At 32.7% G+C, this 10,304-nt stretch overlaps 1 long non-coding RNA gene across 1 annotated transcript; it reads right to left on the bottom strand.

The window, feature by feature from the left end:
• Positions 1 to 6,636: 6,636 nt before the first annotated feature.
• On the bottom strand, positions 6,637 to 9,394 carry LOC144555834 (uncharacterized). Its single transcript, XR_013512133.1, has 5 exons — positions 8,813 to 9,394; positions 8,230 to 8,243; positions 8,094 to 8,136; positions 7,617 to 7,746; positions 6,637 to 6,877 (listed from the first exon to the last, which is right to left on the bottom strand). It is a non-coding gene; the product is annotated as an uncharacterized LOC144555834 (long non-coding RNA).
• Between the last annotated feature and the right edge of the window lie 910 nt (positions 9,395 to 10,304).

Consider the following 10,304-nt stretch of genomic DNA (forward strand, 5'->3'; position numbering starts at 1 on the left):
TTATACTGTTATCTAATAACAATCACTGTTAATAAATGTTTATCTATTAATTGATGTTCAAAAAAGTATTTATCATTATTTCTGAGAAGTATTTACCCTTGTAACATAGAGTATTTATCATTATGTTTGAAAATATTTTTCATTGATGTTTTACTGTAAGTTGCAATTATGTCTGAGAAGTATTTATCTATGCAATACAAAGTATTTATCCATGTAACATAAAGTATTTATCATTATGCATGAGAGTATTTATATTGATGTTTTACTGAAAGTTGCAAGTATGTCTGAGAAATATTTATCCATGTAACATAAAGTATTTATCCATATAATGTCAAATATTTACCCATGTAACATAAAGTATTTATCATTATGTCTCATAGTATTTATCATTGGGTGAGAGAATTGTTTATTTAATGGTCTCCAGTTGTGCGGGGACGATTCAAAAAAAAAAGAAATTTTGTGCGGGAACAATTAATGGATTGATTTATTCTTTCATAAATAGAGATCACTGCATAGGGTTTAATACCTGATAAATTCAAGTTAAATACTTTGATGCTTCAAGTTAAATACTAACAGTTTTTTAAACGTTCATTAATGATTGAGCGGTCCCCCATGTTTAATGGTCCCCAGTTGTGCGGGGACGATTCAAAAAAATAGGAAATTTTGTGCGGGGACAATTAATGGATTGATTTATTCTTTTATAAATAGAAATCATTGCATAGGGTTTAATACCTGACAAATTCAAGGTAAATACTTTAATGCTTCAAGTTAAATACCCGCAGTTTTTTAAACGCTCATTAATGATTGGGCGGTCCTCCCATGTTTTTTTTGGCAGTATCTGCGGGGATAAATGCGGGGATAAACCTGCGGGGATTGTTATCACTGTCCTAATTAATTAGTCCATAGAATTAAGTCAGCATTGTGATTTTTACATATTTTGAATTTGAATATGATCGACACTAGACTCCTAAATGCTTGACAGAGAAGCTATGACTAAAGAAACCAAAGCGCAAGTTATACTATTCGTATACGCCATTTTTCATTTTGAGCTCTTCTACTTGCATTCGTCAAACAAATAACTGTACAATTTCCAGTGAATTTGCATTTGACTTGAAAGCACATATGGAGTTGTTGTGGGGTCGAGAATTAATATATATATAATGGAATATTAATTTCGATCGTTGGTTTTACATGAAACTTAAATTTGAGAGATTGAAACGTAAGTAAAATATATAATGTGCAGTTGTGAATGCATCAATATGCGTTTTTTTTTTACGGCTTGACTTGATACTAAATAAATTCAAAAAAAAAAATTATATGTAAATAAAGTTCTCTTGTAGGAGATCGGTTTGAATTAGAAGTATATGGGCTGAAATGCTACTAAAAACATATTAGTCAGACTCTCTCTCTTTCTATATATATATAGTTGGGCTGTGGTGCATTGCAATGTATAGATCCTCTTGTACATTGAATTGTAAACCGTTGAATTCTTAGTTAAAATAGTCGATATAAAGGACTCAACAAGTTCTCCATATTAAAATGTGCCTATTCTCCATATATTCACAACATAGATGCATTAATTAGAAGAACATTAAAACACCTTAATTTGTTCGTTCTTCAGATGGAGATTATTATTTAAAAAAAAAAGATAAAATGAAAAGTTTAATTAATTAGTCCATAGAATTAAGTCAGCATTGTGATTTTCATATGCTTTGAATTTGAATATAGTCGACAGTAGACTGCTAAATGCTTGGCAGAGAAGCTATGACTGAAGAAACCATAGCGCAAGTTATACTATTCGTAAAACAAATAACTGTACAATTTTAAGTGAATTTGCATTTGACTCGATTCGAAAAAGTTCGAAAAAAATTCGATTCGAAAGTAATTCGGTTCGAAATTAATATTCAAACCAGTTCGATTCAAAATTAATTCAATTTCAAATTCGAACCAGGCCCAATTCGATTCGTGTGGTTCGCGAATCTGGCCCAGTTTGATTTATACTGAATTGGCGTGAGGATTTTCGCAATAAATTGGCCCAGTTCGATTTTGTGTGGTCCAGTTCGATTCGAAAACCAAGGCATGCAGCACGCTTGCAGAGTAAGAAATAAATCTGCTATTATTCTAAAGGAATAACAGGAACCTGTTATTCTCATCTCAACCGTTCAAATCTTTTCATATACGAATCTCAAGAAAGAATGTTTTTCATGCACGAATCTCTATGAAGATCAATCGTTGAAATTGCAATAAGAGATTCCTGCTATTCTTCTGAAATAACAACAGATTTATTTCCTGCGGAGTAATGGTCCCCACTCCCCACCCCTTCTTCCTCCCACACCTTCTTCCTGAAGTTGCAAGCCCGAAAATTTCTTATCCCTTTATGCTGCTTTAAGCTTTCAATTTAAGCTTTTTTCTTTCCCTTTAAGCTTTCAATTTCGAACTAATTTCGAATCAAATCGAACTAGTTCAAATTATACCAAACCGAATTCGAACTAGCTTTTTAGGTTTGAAATCTATTTCAATTTCGAACTGTGTTCGGTTCGAAATAATTTCAAATTCGAATTTGAACTAGGCCGAATTTGATTCGGTTCGGTTCATTTGCCGCCCAAGTATGTGTATATATATATGAGGAGGGATCCACTTAGAACATTTGAAAGTTACAACATTTTACAACAATTCAATTTTGCAATTTTTAACTCTAAACAATCGATTCAAATTGTTAAACATTATATATATATTAAAATGTACTTGGAGATCAAATTTTATATTTTTTTTGAATTTTTTGACTATTTATTAAGTATTTTACAAAACTGCATTTTTTAGACAATTTTGTAAAATAGCAATTTTTGATCACTGAAAAATAGCAATTTTATAAAATACTTAATAAATAGTAAAAAAAAAATTTTAAAAATGTAAAATTTGATCTTAAAGCATATTTTAATATAGAGATCATGTTTAACGGTTTGGATCGACTATTTGGACATTAAAAATAAAAATAAAAACAAATTGTTGTAAGATGTTGTAACTTTCAAATGTCTTCGTGCAACGGCTTAATATTTAAGTTTTCAAAATCCTAACGGTCAATCCGAACTGTTCAACTTGATCTCCAAATGAATATGTACTTGCAAACCAAATTTTATATTTTTCAGAATTTTTTTACTATTTTAGAAAATCACTTGATCTGAAAATTCTGCACCATTCAGATCTAATAATTTTCTACATATCTAAAAAAATAGTAAAAAAATTCTAAAAAATGTAAAATTTGGTTTGCAAGTACATATTCATATGGAGAACATGTTGAACAGTTCGGATCGACTGTTACGATTTTGAAAACTCAAATATTGAGCCATTGCACGGATGCCCTCTATGCTACGCATAGCACCGTAGCCAACTCCTATATATATATATATAGTGTAAGGCTACGATGCTACGGCTCAATATTCGAGTTTTCAAAATCCTAATGGTCGATCCGAACCGTTCATCTTCTTCTCCATATTAATATGTGTTTGGAGACCAAATTTTACTTTTTTTGAAAATTTTTTACTATTTTTTTAGATAGGTAGAAAATCACTTGATCTAAAAATATTTGCACCATTAAGATATTTATTTTTCTACCTATCTAAAAAAAAGTAAAAAATTTCCAAAAATTATAAAATTTGGTCTCCAAACATATATTAATATGGAGAACAAGATGAATGGTTCAGATCGACCGTTAGGATTTTGAAAACTCGAATATTGAGCCGTAGCACCGTAGCCTTACTCATATATATACCCAAAACATTTTTTCCTTGCTCCCGGAACAAACAACTCGGTTTTTCAATTTTCAAGTCCAAACAGTTGATCCAAATAATTAGATATTCAATCTATATTAAAATGTGCTTGGAGACCAAATTTTATATTTTTTTTGGATTTTTTTTACTATATATTAAGATGGTTTGAAAATCACTATTTTTCAATGATACAAAATTTTAATAAAACAACGATTTTCAAACTATCCTAATAAATAATACAAAATTTAAAAAATATAAAATTCGATCTCCAAGCAAATTTTAATATAGATCGAACACGGTATTCACGGACAAATCCGGATTTGTCCATGAATACTCTATTCTCCAAGCAAATTTTAATAAATCATTGTTTTTGAAACGTTTAAAAAACAGTGATTTTCTATCCATCTTAAAAAATAGTAAAAAAAATTCAAAAATTATAAAATTTCATCCCTAACTATATTTGAGCGTATATATATATTTCATGTTGAACGGTTCTAATCGACAATTTAAACTTTGAAAACGAAGATATAAAATATGACGTATGATGAGGTATGAGAGACATGAGGCATTGGAACCCTCCTTATATTATATGAATTAATAAACACATATTTTTTATTATTTCGTATAATATATAAATTATATTTCAAATTCTGAAATTGAATAATGATGAAGTATGTAAGGGAACGTTCAAACACATACATAATGAGATTTTGTTGGAAGTCTAATTTCATGTGTATATATTACCTAAAAATAAATAAATTATGTGGTGGTCAAGGAAGAATTTTATACAGGTTACTTTTCAAGACTTGGAAAAACTTGGTGGCTGCGTATCTAAAAAATTATGAGGTGGTCAAGGAAAAATTTTGCTAGCTGGTTGCGTATCTAAATAGATGGAATTAACTTTTTAAACTCTTAAGTAGTTCTCTTAATTTTGCAATAACGAAAAAAAAAAAAAAAACACAAGATCACCATTAAATTTTTAGCCATAGATTAAGTTAAAGCTTTAAATTTTAACAAAGAGTGTGTATATATGCGTCGTCTACAGACTTCTCTAAAAGAGATTGAAAAGTAGTATAAAATGTTAAAAGCTATAGAATAGAATTGGGTGTTTTTAAGTTCATTAAATTCAATTGTAAACTCAACTCTAAAATATATTGAATTGGTTTCAAATAATGAATTCAAATCATTGAAAAAATTTTACTTTACGAGTGATGCGTCTACATGTGAAAATTTTAAAATTTTGATTTAATTTATTATAAAGTCAAGTAGTCAAAATTAAAAGGTTTATAAATTAATTTAAATGCATTCATTTTTTGACGCCATTTGACCACTTAACTCTATATAAAATAATTTTAAAATTTTCATATATAGATGCATCACTTATAAAGTAGAAAGATTTCAATCCAATATATTTTAAAGTTGAATTCATAGAAAATTTAATAAATTTAGAAACACTACTTCTACTCAGAGCTATATATATTTGAAAATACAATTGCAACAGGACACATGGTCTTTTTTATGATGATGGATTTGAAATGGACTTTTGCAATTCGGAATTGACTCTAATAAATTAAAGAAAGCATAACCGATTGAATCTCTTATAATAAAAATTGATAAATTTAATATTGATTAAAGTTCTAACCACCACTCCATCCCACCTCCTCCGCCTGGTCCGTTCATCCGCTTTCCTTTCAAGCGAGTCTCCTTCACTCTACTATTTCCGTTAATAATTCATCTTCTATTCTCTTCTTTCCGGGTGGAGAACGAAGACCGGTAGCAAACTATTCTTGCCCTTCACCACCCGCACCTGCAAGTCAACCCCTCCTCTCCACTCCGTTGCTCTATTGTAAATTGTGTCTGTTAATTGTTGTTAACTATTCAGGAGAAAAGAGAGTCGGCGATAATAGCCCTAGTCACTAACTATTTTGTCTCCCTTTCCGTGATCGAGCTTCTCCACCCTCGTCGAATGTTTAAGGAAGAGTTAGCAACAATAGTCTTAGCCGTCAGTGCTCCCGTCTCTAGTGCCCCCACCCTCTCATCCACATTCCTGCTTCACAAAACCTTTGATAGGAAAGGGAAGGTTGAGGCCATGCCGGTCTCTCCACTTCCAAACTTAGCGGAAAAAAAGATACCACCCTTTCCTTCGGTTGCTAGTAAGCAAATGTTGAAAGTCGTTGGTGTCTACTACTAATGGAGAGGGTTTGTTTTATTTTATTATTTTAGTTTGTGTTATTAGATGTTGAAATATAGACGTTAATTAATGTTGAAGATGTTGATGTGTTATAGATGTTGATTTAGTTTGATGTGAATAATAGTCTGAATGTAGAAAAGTAAATGTAATTGAAATTAAAAATTATACTTGACATGCACTATCAAGAGTTTCAAAAAGAAATATTAATTAAAGTTTCTGCTATAATGTGTGAAGATTTTGACCACTTGATTGAAAATTATGAAATATGATATCAAACTTTGTGAAGTTTCACTACAGCAACAAAGACTTTCAGAGACCGGTTTTCCGGTCTCTGATAGTCACGTCGCCGGTCGCTGATAGTCATTCCGGTCTCAGAAAGTCAATTCCGGTCGCTGATACCCTGGACGCTGAAAGCCTTGTCGCAGATACTCTTCAGCTGACGTCACCGGTCGCTGAATGACGTCCGCCGGTCGCTGATACTTTTTTTGCGACCAATTGTTTTCTGTCGCTGTTAATTTTTGCTGACGTCAGAAAAACATATATGCGACGAAATAAACGGTCGCTGATAGTCAAAAACCGGTCGCTGATAACCTTCTGTCAATTTTTTTGGGTTTTTTTTTAGTTATTTACTTTCCCCCATTTAATTGGTACCACACATACCAAACATTCACATCGATCAAACATAAATAACAACATCTAAACATACAAAATATAAACAACATTCAAATCAAACAAAATCGATCAAAGCAAGAGTATATTACATCATGCTAAATCAAACAAAATCGATCAAACATAATATCACATTTTGACAATACTAATTACATGAGCTAATCCACAAACACTAAAATCTTCTTGTGACCTAGAATTAATTGATAACCTGGTCATGAAGGTTCTTGTTGACAAGCTGTAGGTGGTCTGTCTGAAAAAAGATGCAATTATATCTGTTACATCATGCTAAATTATGTATAATATGCTGTTTTCATATTTTTGAAAAGTCTTAACTTTGAAAATGGTTAGAAAATAGCAGAAAAATCCAAATGGAGAAAACTTTGGCTCTAAACCACTTGTTTTTCTGTCCTCTATCTAACTGTGTAAGTGGATTTTGGATTTAGACTTTTGATCAGCCTGCACTGGCTGATCTGTCACAGGAGGTCAAGAAAAGATCGTAGCCAACTTTAGAAATTCATTCCAAGAGTTTTACTAAGCCAAATTTAATGTTCTTTATATGAAAATTCTCAAGACATGGTGTTCTATATGCTGGTAATTTTTCATAAATTTTGGGGCTCCCTAACTATACCAAACAGTAGCCTAAACACAGGGGTAAACTGGGAACAGTGCTGTCATTTTTGCTGTTTTTTCCCATTTCAAAGGCTGAACTTCAAAAATTCATTAAAAATAGCAAAAAAATCCAAATTGATCAAAATTAAAGCCTAAACTGCATGAAATTAAATCCTCTATCTATCTGTCCTATTTATTTTACCAGAATCAGAGTTTATATGCTCTGATTTGCCAGTTTTCAATAGAAGGGTATTTTTGCCCCAAGGCTATTAAAAATTAAGTTCAAACATAAATGAATTCTAGTCTTCAAGTATTGAGAATCACAAGGCAACCATGCCTTTTTCCAATTTTAATAAAGAAAAAAACAAATTGGTTTGTACCTTTGCCTTTTCCAAGTAATTTTCTTCACCTCTGCTGGAAGTGTTGGTCTTCTTGAAAGAGAGACTGACTCCCTGAGCCGCAACCTTTATTTTCTCCAGTGTTTCATTTCTTGGATGCTTTGATCTTCTTCTGTACAATAGTATACCTCTATTTTAATTTAGTTTAAAATAAAGTAAAGTAACAAGCTCTAGAAAATTAATTAAAATAATTAAATAAACTGTTGGTTCCTGTTCTTCTTTCCAGTAAAATCTATACCAGTATAGGCTAGATACTATATATGTTTAAGACTGATAGATGCAATTACAATTTCAGTCACATATTTTTTCTCAAGTAGTAACAACTTTTAACATTGATTAGAACAAATACTTAATTGAAAGAAAAGGGTAGACATTGCTACTGGTAGACATTTTCTTTTTTCTTTTCGAGTAAAGGGTAGACATTAAATTGTGTTCACAAAACAAATGGAAGAGAATTACCTTTTTGAGAAAGGGGACGACAAATTCCAGCCTTTTAGCCAAACTGAAAGAGTTGCAATGTAATGCTTAAGTGCTGATCATGGATCAGGTGTTATGGAATTCAGATTGGGAGAGAGGAGAAGAGGGGAGAACAAACCGGATCTGTTAGCGCTGACGAGGAGACAGCGAGAGGCGGGAGAGACACAGAAATATTAGCCTTTTATTGTTTGATTGAATAGAGCACATAAAATATCTCACAAAAACATAAAAACTTCTCTACCCTAATTGTGCCATCTTTCAGTCTTGTACAGTTAACAATTGGTACTGCAATACAGAATCCAGACAACTACCTTTTACATCATTCATAGATTGATGAAAAAAAAGCAACCAATTGCAACATCAATTTAGCACAATTAAGCTTCAGTCTCAGCAAATATCGTATAGGTTAGTTCAATTTCACAGATACCAACTCTCAGTTGAAATGGTGAATGCCTTAATTTGGATTTGCCCTTTACTTAATTTACTCAATATTCCGCCTATTCACTAAAATTGACATAAACAAACAATTAACCAAACACAATTACAGACTGATACTGGTAATCACCTGTTCTTTTACTTGCAGGAATAATACAAGAAACTAGTACTCAGATCCTTGAGAAAAGCACTTCTTAGAGGTTGTGCCGAGAATCAAGTTGTGAAATTGAAAGAAATATAAGAGTAAAAAAACAAAGATCGTGTACCGACAGAAGAAGAAGTGATGGCCGATCCACAACCGAATGTCTTGAAACATGCATCGACGATCTTTCCAGACTGTTCATCGACCTTAATCTGAAGTTTCATCACATCGCCGCAAGCCGGTGCTCCGACCAGCCCCGTCCCAACTGTCGGATCGTCTTTATCAAACGATGGTTGGCCGTCGTAGGAGACGGGTGAGGTGGGAAGAGAATGCGGGAGGAGAGGGGTGGCACGGGCAGAGAGGGGTGGCGCGGGGGAGAGGGGTGGGGCGCGCGGGAGGAGAGCAGTGGCGTCGGTTTTGATTTTGGGGAAGGGTTTTGATCGGGGCTGTTTTGATTTTGGCGGAGGAGAAGGGTTTTGATACTGGCGCGCGTTTTATTTTTCAGAAGCCGCCTTTTTTTTCAGCGACATTACAAAAAAAAAAAACATTTCAGCGACCGTTGTTGGCGCCGGTCGCTGATACGGTCGCAGAAAATTCTGCTCGCATCCGATTTTTGTTATATTTTTTTTTTTTTGGAAAAAATAGATTTTCTGCGACCGGTATTGGCGCCGGTCGCTAATACCGGTCGCAAAAAATCCGTTTTGCTGTAGTGTTTGATGAATTAAAATTACGGCTGTGCTGTTTATATTTTGATATAATGGGAACACTAAACATTATATAAATTATTTACTCATAATTTAAACTTGTTATTTTACTATCCAATGTTTTTTGTTGTTTTATTTACCATGTCAATCATGTCAGTAAAATCCATAACAGTGAAATGCGGACAATACAATTTGACAAAACTGCAGTGCAAACAAGACCCTCAGAAGAGAAGCAATTAAATTAATTCCAAAAGAATAAAATTATGAAACTTAACATTATCCTCTTATTTTACACAGAAGCTTTAATTGGCTTCCTGATCAAAGGAAAAATTAAAAAAATAAAGAATGAAAAAATATTTACCAAACTGCACCTACAAAAAATGTTGCGGATATATGATTAATTACCCCAAGCTCATAATTGGAAAGAATTGGGGAAAAAAAGATTAAAAATCTTGTTAAAAAAAAGCTCTTCAGTTTATGGGCATGAGCCTCCAGTGTTGCTACCGTTGCCAGTACAATTGGATGGCCCACTTTCTGACAATAGCCTAGGCCTAGCAGCATGGAGATGCCACACATTACACAACACCAGGACCAGCCATAGAAGTAGAATTAGGCACCTCTTCTGATTTGCTCCAAGCATCATGTTTGGAAATTTAATTGAAACAAAAAAGGTTGCTCTTCTTTCAAATTTGAAATCTGAAAATTTCTCTTTGTGAAAGTGAAGATGTTTAATTGTTGTAGAAGAGAGTTGCATGGTGTGGTTGGTATATATAGTGAGAAGGAATGAAGAAATAGAGCGTGGAAGTCATAGGTGCATAGGATGTTAACATTTCATTTGGTCAAATAATTTGACAATTCTATTTTTTGGGTGGAATTAAATGACTTGGTCATTGTACAAGGTTTAAGAGTAAA

This window comes from Carex rostrata, chromosome 6 (genome assembly GCF_964058835.1).
Source record: "Carex rostrata chromosome 6, lpCarRost1.2, whole genome shotgun sequence".
NCBI classification, from domain to species: Eukaryota; Viridiplantae; Streptophyta; class Magnoliopsida; order Poales; family Cyperaceae; genus Carex; species Carex rostrata.